Source organism: Microtus pennsylvanicus, chromosome 3 (genome assembly GCF_037038515.1).
Source record: "Microtus pennsylvanicus isolate mMicPen1 chromosome 3, mMicPen1.hap1, whole genome shotgun sequence".
Lineage (NCBI taxonomy): Eukaryota > Metazoa > Chordata > Mammalia > Rodentia > Cricetidae > Microtus > Microtus pennsylvanicus.
This window is the reverse complement of record NC_134581.1, coordinates 102820130-102840570: the sequence shown is the minus strand read 5'-3', so window position 1 is coordinate 102840570 and position 20441 is coordinate 102820130. Positions and strand designations below refer to the sequence as shown.

General features: G+C 43.9%; 1 protein-coding gene across 3 annotated transcripts in view; it reads right to left on the bottom strand.

Annotated features, from left to right (window-relative positions):
- The window catches only part of Fat3 (FAT atypical cadherin 3), a 576873-nt gene extending 556648 nt beyond the window's left edge, over positions 1–20225 (bottom strand). For all 3 annotated transcript variants that reach the window (XM_075966763.1, XM_075966765.1, XM_075966766.1), the window contains exon 1: positions 19890–20225. The gene's annotated coding sequence lies outside the window, so the exon portion shown is untranslated. The remainder of the gene's footprint in view (positions 1–19889) is intronic.
- Positions 20226–20441: the final 216 nt, after the last annotated feature.

Here is a 20441-nt window from a genome sequence, read left to right as displayed (position 1 = left end):
GCTTCTGTTTCTATCCACCCTTTCCTCTTCTGTCTACAAACATGCTTTGCTTTCATTCCTTGACCCAGCTGTGAACTTAAACTTATCCCCACCCCTTCCTCTCCTTCACCGCCAAAGTTCTTGGAGAAATATTCAAATCTGACAGATCGCCTTCCCTTCCACAAACTCACCATGGCTTCTCATAAGCGATACCCCCCTAACTGTCAAATTCAACAGTCTCCTTCAGCTTCGCCCACTCCTGTGCCTGTCATCACCACGTGACAGGAGACTGACTTGCCGAGGGTTGCCTATCCCACTATCAGTGAAAATCTGCCCCCCCACCTCCCACCATCAAACACATTGCTCTTCCGCCCTCTGATTAAGCTTCAGTTCCCCCAGACTCCTGTCCAGGTTCATGTTTTCTCACCCTCAGGCAGATGTTGCAAATTTGCTGCCCAAACAAGTCAATATTCAAGAGTTGCAATAAAGTTTTATTGAAATGCAGCCATAATACTTCATTTATGTATTCATCTGTGGCTGCTTTCATGCTACAGAGGCAAAGTTAAGTATTAGTCATAACGATAGCATGGCCAACAAAGCCTACATGTTCTCTCTGGCCCCGTATAGAAAATATATGCCAGATCTCCTCTATAGCCCTTACCGTGGCTCCCAAAAGGAGGCCCTAAAGTAGCAGTATTGCTCCTCAGAGCTTTTAGAATACACAGTCTGTGAACTCTATCCTAAACCTATTAAATGAGAGATTAAAGAGTGGGACTCTGAGAATCTCCTTCCAACAAACCCTGCAAGTAATTGGTGCCTATTAAAACTGGAAACCTTCCGAAGTGTCTTCAGGGCCCCAAGTGTAGATACATGGTGCTGACTCTTAGGTCAGGCTGAACTGCTATGTGGCTAGTGTTCCTGACTAACCACTAAACATTTCTACTGGACTTTGATGTAGTCACCCAGAAAGCCCATTTTAGTTCCCTTTGGGAAATAAGATGTGATCTGTGCAGAGGACATTTCCATGGGCCAATTGGGTCAATATGATGCAGGTAAATCTTCAACTGGCGTTGTCTTTTCCTAGGTGACTGTGTCAATTTGACTTGCCAGGGTCTACAAGCATGGGATATAATTCCATCTTCTGGACTCTGTAGGCACTACACTCCTGTGCATACATGCACACATATGCATATAATGCAGACCGTAAGGTCTGTGGTCTGTGCTGTTGCCGGAGTCCATGTGGATGGCCATGGTTCATGCTGTCTCTAGAAACCACGTGGAAGTCCACAATCCATGCTCTCACTGACTGTAAAAGGCAAGGAAACTTCTGTTGCAGTGGTGCCAATGACTGCAGACTCACAGTTGTGAGACATAGAAGGCTTCTTTGAAAGCCTCTCTCTGTTCCCCCCCAACAACCCCTGAAGAAGCAGTCTAGACAGGAAACCATTGAAAAGAACTCTTAAAAGTTGTGCCAGGGGTCCTGAAGTGTAGCTCTTCAGTTGATGGTTTCTTGCAGAGGGCTAGGGGTGAGGAAGGACTCAGTTTCTTTAAGGGACTGGCCACTAGGAATTTGAGCATACTTCATTGAGTATATGGGCAACACAAATTGGACTTAGGATTTTTTCCTTCTCTTCTTTTTTTTTTGGGGAGGTGGTCACAAGGGAAGGAGGATGGACCTTGGAAGACTGGGAAGTGCATTATAGGAACATTTTGTGAAACTCTAAAATAATCTATAAATGGGTAAAAAGGAAATAGATTCTTTGAGAAGGGGAAGATCCTAGTTCCACAATGTGGAGTGCTGAGGCTGAGGGATTGAGTCTGTGCAGGGTAAGGGTTGGGGTATAAGTCCGGAGTCTAGCTCTTCCCTGCACACAGGGAGTGGTCACATAGGTGAGGCTCTCTATTGTAAGGCATTTTAATGAAGCTTGGTTCTACTGTCTAAAAATGAATTATAGTCAATATCCCATTATTTGGAATCAGGATCTACAGTATAATTCAAGACACTGTTGGTACTCTTCCCATGGCCCATCTGGTAGCATTTCAGCACATTAGTAGGATAAGGGCCCAGGCAGAAGCCTTTCAGGTTGCGTGTGCTAACATCCCTGACAACAGAGAGCATAAGACATGCTCACCAGTGCTCTTTGAAACAAAGCAGCAGTCTTCTTCAATAGGCCAAGCGACATGCGAAATGCTTTACCTACTATTCTTTCTAAAGTTTTCTATTTATTTATTTACTTATTTTTATTATTAATTAAAGATTTCTTCCTCCTCCCCGCCACCGCCTCCCATTTCCCTCCCCCTCCCCCAATCAAGTCCCCTTCCCTTGTCAGCCCGAAGAGCAATCAGGGTTCCCTGCCCTGTGGGAAGTCCAAGGACCACCCACCTCCATCCAGGTCTAGTAAGGTGAGCATCCAAACTGCCTAGGCTCCCACAAAGCCAGTACGAGCAGTAGGATGAAAAACCCACTGCCATTGTTCTTGAGTTCTCAGTAGTCCTCATTGTCCGCTATGTTCAGCAAGTCCGGTTTTATCCCATGCTTTTTCAGACCCAGGCCAGCTGGCCTTGGTGAGTTCCCAATAGAACATCGCCATTGTCTCAGTGTGTGGGTGCACACACTGAGTTCCTTGCTTGTGCTCTCTCCTTCTGCTCCTGATTTGGACCTTGAGATTTCTGTCTGGTGCTCCAATGTGGGTCTCTGTCTCTGTTTCCTTTCATCGCCTGATGAAGGTTAATATTCAGGAGGATGCCTATATGTTTTTCTTTGGGCTCACCTTCTTATTTAGCTTCTCCAGGATCATGAATTATAGGCTCAATGTCCTTTATTTATGGCTAGAAACCAATTATGAGTGAGAACATCCCATGTTCATCTTTTTGGGTCTGGCTTACCTCACTCAGGATAGTGTTTTCTATTTCCATCCATTTGCATGCAAAATTCAAGAAGTCATTGTTTTTTACTGCTGAGTAGTACTCTAATATGTATATATTCCTTACTTTCTTCATCCATTCTTCCATTGAAGGGCATCTAAGTTGTTTTCAGGTTCTGGCTATTACAAACAATGCTGCTATGAACATAGTTGAGCATATACTTTTGTTGTATGATAGGGCATCTCTTGGGTATATTCCCAAGAGTGGTATTGCTGGGTCCAGGGGTAAGTTGATCCCAAATTTCCTGAGAAACTGCCACACTGCTTTTCAACGTGGTTGCACAAGTTTGCATTCCCACCAGCAGTGGATGAGTATACCCCTTTCTCCACAACCTCTCCAGCAAAGGCTATCATTGGTGTTTTTTATTTTAGCCATTCTGACAGGTGTAAGATGATATCTTAAAGTTGTCTTGATTTGCATTTCCATGATCGCTAAGGAAGTTGAGATTGACCTTAAGTGTCTTTTGGCCATTTGAACTTCTTCTGTTGAGAATTCTCTGTTCAGCTCAGTGCCCCATTTTATAATTGGGTTGATTAGCCTTTTACGGTCTAGTTTCTTGAGTTCTTTATATATTTTGGAGATCAGACCTTTGTCAGTTGCGGGGTTGGTGAAGATTTTCTCCCAGTCAGTGGGTTGTCTTTTTGTCTTAGTGACGGTGTCCTTTGCTTTACAGAAGCTTCTCAGTCTCAGGAGGTCCCATTTATTCAATGAGGCCCTTAGTGTCTGTGCTGCTGGGGTTATACATAGGAAGTGGTCTCCTGTGCCCACGTGTTGTAGAGTACTTCCCACTTTCTCTTCTATCAGGTTCAGTGTGTTCGGACTGATATTGAGGTCTTTAATCCAAAAACGACAAATTCCTAAAACAAAGGAAGCCTCCTTTTTTTTTTTTTAAATCGAGTCTTCGGCAAAGAACATTGCCATCTAACTCTAAGCAAACTCATTTTTAGAACGTACCCTCATAGCCTCAAATGAAACCCTGTGGCTAATATTATTCACCAAGCCGGAACACGTCCAGCGAAGTCATTTGTGGTCATGGAAACAAGAACACCAGAGAAGGATGGAAGGCATACTTTCCTCATTTTAGCTACCGTGGACTCTCAACTTTATCTCTCTTTGTTTAAAGCAGAGTTGGTGAACTCTTGTCTGTCAGACGCGGTGTCAATATCAGAGGGGAACAGAGCAGGAGCACAGGAAGGAGAGATTGCCAGCATCAGGATAATATGTAGACTGAATAGAGAACTTTGCTCAGATTTCTAAACATTTAACACTGTCTTATGAGCTCAAAATTAAAACTCATATACTGTGTTTGTTACTATAAAATAACTGGTAAGTTTTCTCCAGAGCAGTGTGTGGGTCACCATGCCTTTTTGCGAGTTGAGCAGCCATATCAGATATCCTGCACAGCAGGTATTTACACTATGATTCATAACAGTAGCAAAATTACAGTTATGAGGTAAAATAATTTTGTGGTTGGGGGGTGTCTCCTCAACGTGAGGAACTTTATTAAAGGGGTGCCACAATAGGAAACTTGAGAACCACCGCTCTAAAGGAAAAGATTTGTCCATGCTAAGGGGAAAGAAGAAAAGGAAGAAGAAGAAGAAGAAGAAGAAGAAGAAGAAGAAGAAGAAGAAGAAGAAGAAGAAGAAGAAGAAGAAGAAGAAGAAGAAGAAGAAGAAAAAGAAGAAGAAGGCCCTGCAAATACTCCTTGTCTTTATCTAGAAAATACAACTAAATATGACATCGTCCTTCAGTGTTATTCCTCAGGGCTGGCCACTTTGTGTCTTTCACTGAGACTTGGAGCTTGCTGTTTAGACTAGACTCGCTGTCCGGCAGGTGGCCGGGATCCACTCGCCGCCACCTGTCCTGACAGTGAAGCATGTATCACGATCTCTTTGTTTCTGACATGAGCTCTGCCCTTGAACTCAGGTCCTCTGGCTTGCAAAGGCCAGGACTTTCCTTTCCAGCTCCTCTGTTTGTGTTCATCCATCAGCTAGATTTGAGGCAGTTTCATTTTGTATCCCAGGCTGGTCTCAAACTGATCATGTTTCTGCCTTTGCCCCCTGAGTCTGGTATTCACTACAGATATACCAAGCCATACCAAACTTTACTTTCCATTTGCTTTTTTCCCTGCTGAGACAGGGCTGCACCTTCCTCGGGTCTAGTGTGGTTGAAATGCAAGTGTCCTATATTCCTTTGAGTTATCTGTAGGTTTTATCTCATTCCGCAGAAGTTAAGTTTCTTGGGAGCAATTGCTTTACCTCCCCCCCCCCGACTCTTCTAGAGCCCAGCAATCTGCCCATGCAGAATTCTCCCATTCTACTACATGCAGAGTGAGTCAGAAAAAAACAGGGTGGAGTTTGAGAGCCAGACTAAATGGTGCTTTTTAACTTTGACTTCAAATGCTACACTTACATGGTCATTTAAATACTGTTCCACTACTTTAATCATTAGCCATTTTCTAATGCCCTTCATCAAAACTGTGGAGTAATGCCGCCTCAGCAGAATTGAAGATAACCTGTCTTTATCAACTATCTGAGCAGTTCTTCAGCAGCAGCAGACACTTAGATAAGACACTTTTTCTATGATTTATAAAAGCCAAGTATAGCATCCTGAATGAGTTTTGTATATATTTCAATACTTAGTCCAGAGATACCCTCTTAACTCTTGAAGACTAAGTCAGATGCTCATACTAGGATGTTGTGTTAAAAAAAAATCACCCTTGAAATCAATGTGGTACCTCCTCTTCTTAATGTGGGGGAGACATTCTAGTTCCTAAAGCTTCATATCTGGTAAAACCCATGCTTTACTCTAGGCATAATGCCTGTGCAAGCCAAGAATCTAGACATCTCCGGGTCTGCAGGTGTCCAAATGAAATTCACTACTGAAATAATGCTAATTATCTCAAGTTAACCATCTCAGAGTGGGCAACTTTGCAAGCTGAGAAAGGCTCACTCAACATCAATTACATAGGAGATGGATGAACCCCTTAAAGAACACACCCATTTGAACTTAAGATACAGCTCCATGGTCAAGTGCTTCCCTCTCATACACAAGGGCCAGGGTTCAATTCCCTGCATTATGAAGAGAAAACAACAACAAAACCAAATCTACCTATTATACAAGTGAAGGCAAACATGGATAAACAAACACTAACTAATCAAGCAGATAAGAGTCCCAATAAGAACCTGAACTCAGTGCAAGTTCTCACTGAACTGAAGTTAGATGCCGGCATCTTCACTGACTACTATCAATGCTTCTGCCAAATCAAGTAAAATCAAATTTGAATTTCAGATCATGTGATTTAAGTTAATTTGGGAACTTTTTACCAGCATAGGCACACAGTATTCTATAAAAATATTTGTGAGAACGCCTTGGAGATGTGAATGAATAAAATACTGATCTAGAATTACATTATGTGATAAGGATTAAAATACTTAATGCAGTAAAAGAACACACAAATGAACTCGTGCAATCCCATCTTTGCCAAGCACAAAGAATTGCATCTTAGAAGCCCATGGCTCTCTAACTTCTACAGAAAAGTGTTGGGAGGAGGTTCCTGAGAAGAAAACATCAAAGTGCTGGGAAATGCAGCAATCCCAGCAGCCAGCTCAAAGCCAACAAAGAGTTAAATGTCCAGGATTGCTCAGGAATGAATGCTTAGTAAGTTTGGCCAAGGAATATCAAGTAGACACCAGGGCTAGAGCAACTGCTAAAGGGATGACCTTTTTGAATCTCATTTGCATAGCAATGAGTTGCCACAAAGCGCAGGGGCTGGACCAGCAATGCTGGCTGTCTCTAACCCCGCTTTATTTTGTTGTGACTTTAAGCAAAACTGCTCTCCGGAGTAAATAGAAAATTATTCCAGCAGTGGGTCTGGGTAGATGTATATATAAAGTGAACTGCATACCATTCGCAAAGACCCACTGAGCCATTCCGTGAACCAGATCAACGGAAAGGAACAGTAACACGAATTTTGAAGGGTGTTTCCAGGTAAGTTGCCAGCTGATGTATGTTATTTGAGTCAAGGATAATGCACGTCTACTCACAACAGACAAGCCAATATGTCAATAAGACGAGCCAAACTCACTCGCAGCATCTCTGTTGCAGCCTGGGGCTGTTTTCTATCATCATGCAAAAGCTTTCCATCACATTCAGGGTTTGTTTCTGTTTTGTCAACTTTATTCTAAGGACTGTGCTTGCAAGTATTATTATCATTAGATGCTAACAAGGGAGAGGGGAAACTTTCACCCCTGCGATTGAAGAATGCCACTGCTTGTCAATACACTGATGAAATCACCACACACAGCGGAGGTAACAAAAGGGATAAGAAATAGCAACATTGGACAGACAGTGACAAATGGCAAAGGCACTCAAGAAAATACTCAAGCTCTGTGTATTCTTTCAAAAAAATAAATAAAGATGTTGCCAAGCTTAAAATGTCAGGAGTTTACTTCTTTCCCAGTTCTATGCATCAAATGCCATGTGCAGCTAAAAGAGAAAAAAATCTGCTTCATAATGCTTAGACATGCAACTTACCCTGGCGAGATTAGTTTAGGAAAGAAAAGAATGCAAAGGGGTGGGGGGGGGGGGCGCTGTCTTCTGTCACTGTGTCAAGCAAAGGTCCTCAGGACCCTGTGCCACTTTTCCAAAGGCATAATAGCAACTTTTACGTTAGTGATTTTGATAGGGCCTCAAATTATTCAGCAGACATTATGAGTCTACTTCAGGCAATGAGATTAATATTTCAGTAAGTCCTTTCCTATGAAACAGGAAGCCTTTTAGAAATGACCTTGGACCCGATAAGAGGAGTTCAGAAAAAGCAGGGTCTAAAGCCAGAGGGCAACTGTGCTCAAGATTCTTTTATGCAAATCAGACCCCTAATCAGGCTAATGCAAATTTCTACACTTTTATTTTCCATCTTTTTATTTACCTTCCTCTGAGAAGCCAACAACAACAACAACAAGCCCACAAAATCAAAGCAAAACAAAACAAAAATAAAAAACCAACCAGTCAAACAAAAGAAAGCCAAAACCCAGAGAAAGCTGGCAGATTTCCAGCTTCCCACTGAAAAAGTTTACAGCGAACTATGAGTGAGTCACTGGGAACCTGATGGCTCAGTTTCAGACCAGAACCAGAATGGTTCTAAAGTCAGTCCATCAGGTGGAGAAGATTCTTCAGATGGAGTGGACACCATGTGTATCAGAGCCCCTTTCCTTCCTATGGCCTTTTGTGTTGTCACATGACCTGGCAGGGCAGTCATTTTCAGAAGAGAGCACCTGTATTGTGACTCCCTGCTGGACTCCGTGCACTCAAACTTTAGAAACTTTTTAGGGCTCAAAACAATACCCCAAAGGACAGTGCATGAAAATGAACTTGTACTTGAACGAACTGAAAGAGTCTTGGAAAGGAAGGTCTCTAAATTCCTATTATCTCTCTCTTTCCCCAAGCAGGTCACAGAAATTAGATTCCTCTATCCCAAGGTGGTTATGGAAAGTACATACTTTCTTTCTCAAAGTTGTTTCAAAACTTAACAGTATAACTCCAACTTCCTTACCTTTCCATGTAGGACCTGGCCATAAAGGAATTTTCTGGCCTACATGGAGATAGAAGACCCTCATTTCTGAGCGATCCTGCCACACAAAATAAAGGAACACAGAGTAGGAGAGAAGAATCCAAAGAAATAGGCCTTGCTGGGTGTCCCTGATTCAGTTACCTACCATGAGATCACAAGGTCACAGAGTCGTCCATTCTTAGTCAATGCTGACTTAGGAAGACAGAGAGGGGGAAAGAGACAGAAAGGATGAGGGAGCAGGGGAGGGGGAAAGAAAGACAGGAAGAAGGAAGAAGGGAAAAAAGGGAGGGAGAACTTTCTCTGGGTCTTTGGATACTGAAGCCTAGTTTCTCTAGGAATACTGTACCTCTCGTCCAGCTAAGGATCTACTAGAAACCCAGTTCGGAAAATCCAGGTTAGCATCCTGACTCCAGCACTTCCTGAGCCAGGTCATTGCCCACATGTCACTCATCAGCTGATCATAAAAACTACGACTTCTTTTTTTTTTCTCTATGTAGTTTTGAAGCCTGTCCTGGTATTTACTCTGTCAACCAGGCTGGCAACAAACTCACAGAGATCTGCCTGCCTCTGACTCCCAAGTACTGGGATTTTTATTATTATTTATTTATTTATTAAAGATTTCTGTCTCTTCCCCGCCACCGCCTCCCTTCAAAACTACATAGAGAAACCTTGTCTCAAAAAAATAAATAAACAAAATAAAAAACAAAACAAAAACAAAAACCCCACCACACTGTAACCATGAAATTCTGAGATTAAATATATAGCCAAAAAAACAGACAAACAAACAAAAACTATGACTTCTCTGCCTTGAAGCTAACGACACATCTTAGCATTAGCACTCAGACTTTGCCCACCTTCTCCCTGTGTGTTTTGGGGTTCCATCTATAAAGCCGAGATAGAATAATATGAACCCAGACGGGTTTAGGAGATGGACTAGGGAATACGCACAGAAGACCCCTACCACTATTAGTTGTTATTGTTGATAAACGCAAGCAGCACTGGAAATGGTACAGAGGCAAAGTCCTAAAGTCATGAGTCCCTATACCAATCTTTCATGAACCCCTTTTCCAGTTTCCTAGGAACCAGGCACCAGCTGATGAATTGTTCTGTTCCTCTTGATTCTTAGTCACATCCTCCCTTTCTCAAACTGTCTCCTATTAAAGCTGGTGCAGTGAAATTGCTCCTCGGAGTTACCGTCAGACAACACTATTCCTATCTCTACTTCATAGATGCGACATTGAGGCACACAGGGAGAAGGTGGGCAGAGAAGTTCTTCTTCATGATCACCATGACTCCTAGGATCAGATTATACTAGCCCTGTGCAGGCTTCCAGGACTCTGATTTCCAGGAGCTACAACAACAGACCTTAAGGTTATTGCTCACCATAGGGTCTCCTCCAGTCGTTCTGATCAGATTACCATCACTGACTCTTTGTAAAGCACCAAAGGTCTTTCTCAAGATGTACTTGAGGCAAGTTAAGATGGAACAGTTTTACTCAAAAGCCTTGGGGATAAAACTGTATTTTGATGAGTTAGGAAAAAGTGTCATTCTGTCTAGACAAAGACTATAAAATTATCCCCTTTCCTTCCAAAGGAAAACACTCAATTCTTAAAAATATCTCTAGAATAACCATTATCACACTAAGTTACTATCCACATATGTCCTAAAGCAATGGTTCTGGAAAGACCAAATGCTGCAAACCTTTAATACCATTCCTTATGTTGTGGTAACTCCCACAACCTTAAAATTATTTTTTGCTACTTCATATTGTAATTTTGCTACTGTTATGAATCATAATGTAACTATCTGATATGCAGGCTAACAGATGTTAGCTCTGTGGGGTCACGACCCACAGGTTGAGAACCACTCGAAAGGGTTAAGGCATTTCAGCACATACTGAGCCTCATTTTAAAGGATGCATGTACAATACGGTAGTAATAGAATTTATTGAAATTAGAATCTTATTAAATTTCAAAATTATACTACAAGGTAAGCATTATCCAAGTCCAGGCTGATGGTGCTCATGGTCCAACTTTTAGCTTTTGCCCAGATTCTGAGAGAATGTTGTAGTTCACTTATTAGAACGGGGGTTTTGTGTGGACCAGAGCTTTAGGATCAAGTCTTGACACTGCCAGATAAAGTGTGTACCCTTAAATTGAGTTCTACCCATACTGCTGTTTTTAGTAATCAATTTTACCTCACCGTTGCCTACTGGCGTTCAGTTCTGATCAGAGACACTAATAATGAGTGTGTCTCTTATTAGCAAGAACATGAATAATAAAATGCTCCAAACCAAAAAATAGGGAGGACTTTCGTCAGCAAAGCCATCATGAAGTGGCTTTAGTCTCAGTCTTCACTGAGCCACTGACACAGCCTGCCCACTGCCATAGATTCTCTTTCCAGCTGAGTGGTAACATTGATCACACCATTTAGGCTCAGTGCTCAGACCAGCGCAGCCTGCCCGGAAATCTGCATGAAGGCTAAAGCTCAAATGCCCTTTCGTGGAAAGACCTGGGAATTAACTCTCTGCCTTTTTAATGACTCTCCATTACTTTCCCAGTATTTATAAGGATTTCTTTCTTTCTTTTTTTTTGCATAACAAAATCCAACTCTAATCAATACACGCAGTATATCCCAGCTGATTAGTGTAATTCTTGCTCCAGCAGGATGTTGGCGCTCTGCCAGGCTTACCTAGCACACAATTAAGTAGCTGTAATGCCTGCTGCTGCCCAGCAGGCTTCATGAGTTAATAGGGAAAACCGGGACTGGCGCTTGCCCTATCAGCCCCTGTGTGCCCTCTCTCTCACGCTCATCTGCTTATGGACACGTACAGGGTATGGCTAGAAAACACAGCCTCAGACAACTATACCAACCCCAGAGGCAGATGCATAGAAGTGTGAAAAGCTTAACTCACCATCTTCTCCTCCCAGAAAGAAGAGATCCATCTCTCCACCTACAGTCCTGACCCATGCTGGGAGAAAACGCGACACACAACAAGACTTGGGAATTTAAACTACCCACATCTACTGTCAGGAACTATGCTCAGTGATCCTCGAGCCCAATCTCAATAAACACAGTTCATTTAAAAAGAAATTAAGAACACTACATATTTCTCATGCTCCCATGAAGCTGATGTTAAGGAGATTTTGTTAAGCTCAAAGAATGACAAAGTGTCTGAAAGACAATCTTTTCCAATTTCCATTCATTCAAGAACGGTTTTTGAACATTTTGTATAATATAACATTCCTGAGACACACACCTGTCTGCGTGTTGATATGAATGGCCTGGCCTTCAGATGATACCCATATTGCAGTATAATGTTTAAAAAGTAAAGATCTAGAATATAACAAGCTGTGATTTTTAATGGATCCTCTTATTAACCACCATGTCACTGCTGGATTCATGGACATGGATGAACTTAGAGAACCACAGACACTGTATAGCCATCCCGCAAATCCCGATTCTCTTGCCCACAATGGTCAGAATATGAATTCACAGTGTGTACTGAACTGCCTTAACCCCTTATGAGGTGGGTGGAGAGTAACTTATGTGATAGTAGTTATACCACAGCATTTACAAGTGTTGCAATGTTTAAATACTAATTAGAAAAGGTCTCCAAAGGTCCTGGTAGTAACATTCTTCATTATGCGTTCTTTGTTTCTTGAAAGAGAGAGAGCTTGCCTCTGAGAGGTATTCCTGTTTCATCGTTTTTGGACATCAAACTCCAGAAAAACACACTGTGACGTAGATAATTCTTGTATCAGCACTTCCTTGCATGCAATACTGCACTCTTGAAAGGTAAGCAATCACAGGCACATGCCTCCTGGGTTGTCTTTATCACACGGAGTGAGAACATTCAGGGAAATATCATGGTCCTGACTGACCAGTCAACAAGAACTGAGTATATATTCCAAAGGACTTTTCTTTCAGAGACAAAATGTGGAATTCAAACAGATATCCTAAATGGAACAGGATCCTAGCACCTCACAGGGATAAATTTTAATATCTGGCCTTATACATTCAATAGTGAAAGTCAAAATCACTGCCCAGACTGAATATAAATAATCATTCAACTTTAAATATTAAATGTTGGCCAGGACTAGTACTAATAAGAGTACAGAACCAAACACTGGAGAGATGCCACTGAATCCCAGCAATGCTGCCTCATGCAGAGGGAGAGACACCAGCTTAGCCATGCAGCTGTGGGGGCTGCGGAAAAAAAGCTTTGGAATAATAAAGTTGACGGTGCTAAACCTGAAAGGTTGACCTTCTCCAAAATTTTGATCTTTCCGTGTTGATATAACACTGAGAGTGGAAAATTCTGCTCCATGAAATGTTATTCCATGTCTAAAATAAAAAATAAATAAATGTACCCGAAACCTGAAGTAGCTAGCTCTTCAGATCACCCTTTGCAGAGTGTAATGGCGTCTAAGTGCAGAGATGCAAGAACACAGGATGCAAGGAGCAGACACGACCTTCATGAGGGCATGCATCTGAGTGCAGAGATACGAGAACACAGGATGAGAGGTGCAGACACGACCTTCATGAGAACATGCGGATTAGCCAGTGACCACAAGACTTGGGGGTGGGCATGGGAGATAAGACACAGGCAAGCCCATCTGGAGGGCACAGGCCTCCAGTCAGTGACCATGGGACTTGGGAAGGGACAAAGTGAACAAGAAGCAACTATGAAGGAATAAGAGAAAGAAAAGAGCAACTTTTCCAGAAGATCAATATGGGGTTTCCACAGACTAAGATGGGCATCAGCCTTGCTTAGTGTCTGCACAAGCAACCTGACAAGGCCAGAGATGTAAGCCTGGGGTGGATTATCCTTGACCAACTCTCCAGGTAATCTTAAACTTTAACATTTTCTCAATATCAAAACCAGGTGTACATTTGCATATTATTTTCTTTATTTCTTTTTCTTTCTTTCTTTTTTTTTTGAGACTAGGTCTCCCCACATAACCATGGCTGACCTTGAACTCTTTTTATAGACCAGTCTGGCCTCACACTCATAGAGATCCATCTGCCTCTGCCTAGGATAAAGTGCTGGAACTAATTCTTCCCCAATTGCCCTTTCCTCTGATGCTTTTCCTCAAAGCAATATAGAGGATAAAGGGCAAACTCTTTCCCAATAGCATATATTTGAAGGAATGTGTATTTCCACAGTGCACACACTCTTGTTTCTTTTTTTAAAAATCCCATGTCCCAACCTAAATTTAAGAAACAGATGGATTATTGAGAGACAAAATATTCTTCACTTAAATAAAAAGTTTTCAAGACTGCGACGTCCACTAATTGAATACATTTAAAGTAAGATTTGCTTTGGGGAAAATGTAAATGTATACTCAACATTTGAAAATGCAGCTATTGCATAAAACAATCTAGACTATTTGCTTTGATTATTATAATAACCACTGATGAGCTCTGAGAAGGAAGAAAATCTCACAAACACTGACATCTCCCCCTCTCTTTCTACTATATAGAAAACTTAGCAAAAATATACAGAGTGCCAACTGTACAGAATGTGTGCACTGCTGAACACAATTTGGGGATAATATGATTAACTCAAGTAATTCCATCCACACAGTCTACTCTTCCAAACTGAGAGACAACGATCTAATCACTGGGTAATTCAAGGCAATCTCAGAAATACATGTTACCATACATATCCTGTTCAAATGTTTACATTGCCCAATTTCCTTACTGGAGTGTAGTTACTCTCTCCTGAAGGGAACTCTAAGGCTTTCCTGTCTCCTTGTACAATTTAAGCAGCTTACAAGCCTGTGTTATTTCAATTCACCCTTTTCCTGAGCGTATTTACACACACACATATGACTTTCCTTTTACCTACTTGACAAATACCATACAGAAAAGAAAGATAAATTTAGAAGAGTCAGTAGCCACATAATTTAATATGTACAAGGCAAAAAATTATCATCAGAAAATAAACCCACACGAAATACATTTTCCCCAGCAATGGTACAGTATGAAGGGCCAGCACAGACCCTCAGCTGAGCTAACAGTGTGACATGTTCTTAGTTCAGTTAGACTGTAAATGAGCTGTTATGCTAAAAAAAATTATGGAATTCTAAGATACTTTTAAACTGTTTCTAGGTAGAGGATATCTCTGGGAAGTTCTACTGCAAACTGTTTAAGAATTAACTGTTCACAGAAAAGCCAATGCAGAGACATAAACTTTTAGACTAGAAGGGGCCTTGATGGCTCTCTCTAAAGCTTTCTCCTTTAGTTGCTAGCATCCCCAGGCTTTCTCTTCACTAACCGCAACATGCTTGAGCATTTGTGATCATCAAATGCAGTACAAAAAGAAATACACCCTACAAGGATAAAAGAACAAGAATTTTCCAAACTCCTATAGAAGTGGAAAATTCTTCTTGCCAACAATCAGAAATAAAAGGGATTTGAACCTCTAAACGATTGACCAAAAAACATAAAGGACATGGAAAAAATGTAAAGCTATATATAAATAATACCACTAAATAAATGTCATATAGAATCTGTCTTTACTAATATGAAATTCTTCCAACAAGTTACCTATGATCTGCTAAAACAGAACTTCTAGGAATGTTCCTGCTTTGCCTTGCACCCCACTTAGAGGCACTAGAGGTGCCTAGAGCCCTGTGGGTCTTCAAAATGTTGGGAGCCATCTGTGCTTGCTGTGTGGGAGTAGTCATTGAGGTGAGACAGAACATCATGTCCAACTGTCGCAAAATTAAAAATAAATAAATAAATAAAGGGGGAGGGGAATAATGAAGGAGAGAGGGAAGAAAGAGGAAAGAAGAAAGGAGGAGGGAGAGAAGGAAGAAGCGAGAGAACACGCTATGTAAGTAATAAACACGACGTGACAAACGGTCAAACTGAAACTGCTGAGAAGATCCAAAGGTAATGATGAGCTTTTCCTGAGTGAAATGGGCCCCAAGAAAGCCTTCCTGGCAATAAGCCCCAATCCTTGCTCACTAGGCGAACACTGTGTACAGCAACCAAATATGGACAGCAGACTTCAACATTCTTTAATTATATTCAATTCTAGGCATATTTTCCATTTAACTGACTTTCTGAAGTCCTTTTACAGTCTTACCAACTGACGTTAGGTTTCCAATGGAGATACTGTACACTTCTGAATTCTGCTTTATCTGATGGCTACAATAAAACATTTTTACTTCAAGGATGGGAAAGAATCACACCTTTCTCTCTTGACCAAACCAGTCATACAATAGCATATGGCCCAATTTCATGTGTACGTTTCTTAGAAATGAGGTTCTCCAGAGAAAAGAGAGGCTGAAGACACCTTGCTGGCAAGTTGCTACTTGACCTGTGTGAGCTGTATGAATCTCCTGTATCGATTTTCCACATATGAGGTCAGTCACTACCATCCTTCAACTCCCACTGATGGTTAAGCACAGACACCCAGACACACCTAGAAATGGATCTTAGAAGTCCAAAATGTTCCTTATACATTTATACTTTAATAGTCAAAAGAATGTCACCTGCAGTTGTAGTAAATGTTCTAGGTTTCCAAAATGTCCAAGAGGCTTTTACAAAAACAGCTTCATTAGAGATCTAAAGCAAACAAAACCCGCAAGAACTTATATTTACAAAAACAAACAATTAAAAAAAATCTATCATTTGTACTGTAACTACTCACATTTGCCCTGAATTTGATGCCTGCCATAGGTAGGATTTAAGATGCTTTTAAGTGTTAAGTAGTATTTTGTGACATTTAGTAGGACTGATAATTCGGGGTACATCTAAAACACGAAGCATCACTTAGCTGCTCCAGAGCTTTCATTTGACCTTGTATGACATTGAAAAGACTACAAGTTTTCTCAAGTCTTTGAAATGTAATTTGGTGACCATCCTTAAGAAATTAATTCTTTATTTAGTTAAGTCGGAGGGAAATACCAGACATACCCCTCTAGTATGCATACCCCTTTCATCCAGCAGTCACCTGGCTCCAACAGAAGCACACCAGACCCAACTCAATAGTAACAAGAAAAAGTTGCTAGGTTGCTGGTCTGTGAGGAAACATGAACAAACCTTAACAACACAGCCTCTCATAGATCACCCTCTGACTGGAGGGTTATGATTAAAGACCCTATTCTTGATGGTGGTTGCCTATTTCTTTCCATTTGACATAACTCATTATCTAGATTAGAGCAGGCTCTTTCCCAGCATGGGAAGAACGCTGGGATGATAACACAACCTGCCACTGTTCTTGTGTGAGCAGTCAGAAGAACTCCGGCCTCACAAAAAGCTGTGAGCTAGCAAAATACCCACATACCACACAGATCAGTGGGCACCCCACCCCTACCAAGTCTCGTTTATTGCTACTTGTTTCATTTCTTACTAACTCAGCACAAATGTAATTGCTACTTAACAGACTGACTGGGTTTCAACTATTTAAAAATTCCCAAAATGTCTCTGCCAGAAACCAGAATAAATAAAAATGGAAGGGGGCAAGGGTGGAGGCAAGGCTGCAAAGCCAATCCCTGGTCAACACATCCTGGCTGTGAAAAGCCTGCAGTGATGAGAGATCCAGCCAGCTCAGCAGCTGACCAGTTTCTGATCTCCCGGCCAGCTGTCTCTCAGGCAGAGTTCTGTGTGGCTCAGATATGAAGACATTAACTGCGGGGACAGTTCTGAGAACTTTCTCCTTCCAGAGCACAGTACATAGAAACCGACTCCAACGTCATTCATTGTACAAGTTCCACAGACAACAAAGGGGACTTTTGATTGAATTGGTTTTAACTCTTTGCTTTAATTCTGATAGACAACTTTTCTCCCTATACAATGTTAAGGAAAAAAAAAATTGAATTCCTCCCCCGCACCAACAGCACTGCATAAAAAGCATGTCAGGAAGCAGAAGTTATTGCGCATTTAAAAAACTCTTTGTCTTTTGTTTCCCTGTTTTCCTTGTGTGCTTTTTTTTTAAATTCTCTCCGTGCAACTGTCCAATTTTGGCATAAGAAGGAAAAAGGGCAAGGGTTTAGGTGGAGAGTAGAAATAGTCAATGACCAGAAATTCCTAGGCGTCCATATCATTTCTATTTCTCAGTCTCTTCTCCCTCCTCTCTCCCATCTCCTCCCTTTCTTTCCGGATGAGATTCAATCTCCACATCATATTGAGCCCCTCCCCCACCCCTCCCCCGCCCCCGCGCAGGCACTGGTTAACTCAGAGTTGGGTGCCTGCAGCAGCCAGGGAGCTATGCTCTCTCCATCCACGCTGTGATGCCGGCCTCTGGGTCCTCAATTTCTAGATGGCAGTTAGCCCTTTCCAGCGCCTGAATCAAGGAAGCTTCTCCTGCAGTATGTCTGGCCCGTTTTTGTCTTTCTACATTTATTTTAACTCGACCCGGGCGCAAGCAAATCCTGGTAACAAAGCCGGGAGCTCAAAGCCACCGAGGTGGACTGGCGGCCAGTTCCCCGCCCCTCCTCCCACCACCCAAACTCGTCTTTGAAAAGACATTTATTTATCTGGCCAGAAAAATAAATGTGCCTGTGGAAAGGAGAATAAAAGACTGGGACGCTAGTGTCCATGAGTACTGTGAGCTTTGCAGTTTTCTTCTATATACCTTTTAAACATCAAGGCCTAAAAGCTAGGAAACCACTCCGGATTGCTGTGCGGGAGCCGACCCTGGTGGGCGCAAGGCTCCCGCCCTGCGCCCTCCCCCATCTGACTGAGTCGGGGAGAGCGGGTGCTTGGCGCGGTTTGTCTGACACTTGTAAATGGAAGTGGGATCCAACTTGGAAGCAAACACGCTGGAGTCTGGGGGGGGGAGGGGAAACCAGAGAAAGACTCTCCCATTCTTCGCCTGGTCCAGTGTTTCTCCCTCAAGCCGCTGTATACCGGGTTCGGGAATACCCCAAGCAAGATCCAGGTCCCGAGCGCACGCGGCGGCCAAGTGGGGCTCTCCTAGGGAGGCTCGGAACACTAGCTGACCTCACTCCGGGATGCCAGCGCTTCTTGTTTCCAGGAGACTCCTAGCCTCCACGGCCACCTCACTGTCTGCAGCCTATCCCTACCTTCACGTCCATTTGTGGACAGCCCCATGGCCGGGCTTGCTCGTTATTGTATTTCAAGGTGGGTGACACAACCAGCACGCACACCCAAGAGCGCCCCCTTTCCTCTGGTAGCAGGAGCCAGGAGATGAGCCTTAGCGCGCCGGGAACACCCGGCATTCTGCATCCCATCCTCTCTCCAAGCGTACCACAACAAGCAAGAGACGGGCAGAGAAAAGCAACATGAGTTGCTTTCTGTAAAGTCTAATTCTGGTCAGTTCTTAAAACATTCCCGAAAACACACGCGACAAAAGTCAGCTGGGGAAAGAAACGGTGAACGTGGTATACTGCTAAAAATACCCGGGCTCGCCACCTCTCGTCAGCCCAGCCCGATGCATTTTAGCTCAGCGACCCCAGCTGGCCAAGTCCTCTTGCTCACCGAGCGCCAAGCGAAATCCATCCAGGACCCCTCTGCCACCTCCAGCCAGCTCCCTAAGATCCCTAACTGCACTCTGGCGAACCTACAGTCCCGCTCAGCACCCTCAGAAGGACTTCGGGCGCGGAACAGTGCGCCTTCAACATGCCCACGCGGAGCCGCAAGGGCCCTTCGGCATCCCTGGGATGGTCAGACTCGGGTTATTCTCTTTTCAAATAGCAAAGCCCGTTCTCCCGCCCGCCAAAATCATGTTTTCTCCCAAAGGATTCGGGTCCATCTCGTCAAAACAACAGGGATCATCTCCTGACTATTTGGCCAAACTGTCGCACCAGTTAAAAGTCTGCTGTCATTCAGTACCTTTCACCAACCGACAAGACTCAGACGTGGGGAGAGAACCGGCGAACAGTCTGGGCTACCTTACTTGTCCGGTGGAAGTGAAGGCTGGGTTCTCTGCTCCACTCCTAGCCGCCTCTAGCAAGCACCCAACTTGCGCTTCTGGGTCCTGCAAGTGCATCCATTGGCATCTGCGCCTTCCCACTGAATGCTGCAAGCGCCAGCTACCAAGCAGACTGGCCACTTGATCAAATCCACCTGCAGCCAGCCACCACAGATCAGTGAGGACCCAGAGCAGTGTGCAAGCATGCAGGCGCACAAGCCCTCTCTCCTCTTAATCCTAGCCCTAAACTTGACCAACTCCCGTACTTATCTCCTGGCTCCTGACGCAGGGCTGAGCCTCCCTGGGTTCTAGCTAGTGGCGGTAATGACCACAGCTCCCAGTAGCACCCAGGCAGGAACTTTACAAGGTGAAAAGTTTCCCCCACGTTTTCTGGTGGCTTTAGCTTGCCGGAGGCCCCATCACAGCCTCTCTGTAACCTGGTAGCTGGGGCGGTACTGAGAAAGGTGCGCTCCAGCCGGTGCACCATGCAGCCAAATAAGCACGCTTAAAATCCTCACGCACCCTTGCCTCGGCCGGCGATGCTCTCCTGCACCAGACGCTTCCTCCGTGGTCTTCCTTTCCGGCCTTTGGTGTGCTGGCCACCCCGCCGCCACCGCTGCAGTGCTCGCCGCGTGCTCCCGACTGAGGCTGGGGCAGCGAGTGGAGGTGCCCGGCGCTTGGCGCTCAGGACGCCGCCACCGCTGCGGGTTGGCGGGCGGAGGAGGGGAGTCGGAGGAGGATGGCGGCAGGAGGAGGGGGACCGGGAGAGAGGTCCCACCGCTCAGCCCAGATCACAGCGCAGCCTGCCGGGAGGAGCGGTTCTCGCGTCTGCTTTCGGCAGCCTGCACCGCTACTGCTAGTCTAGGAGCTGCTCCGGGTTCCCCCTCGCTGCCGCCGCCGTACTGCCAAGACCCAGCTTTGCTGTCTCCTCCTCCCTCCCCGCAGAGCTACGTCCTCGTGGGGGGACGACCAGTGATCTCCCAGCTCCACGCGCAGACGAGGGGCGCGGGTGGGAGCCGGGGAGACGCTGCGGCCGCAGCAGGATGCTCTGGGCGCCTCTCCTGGAAGCTGGAC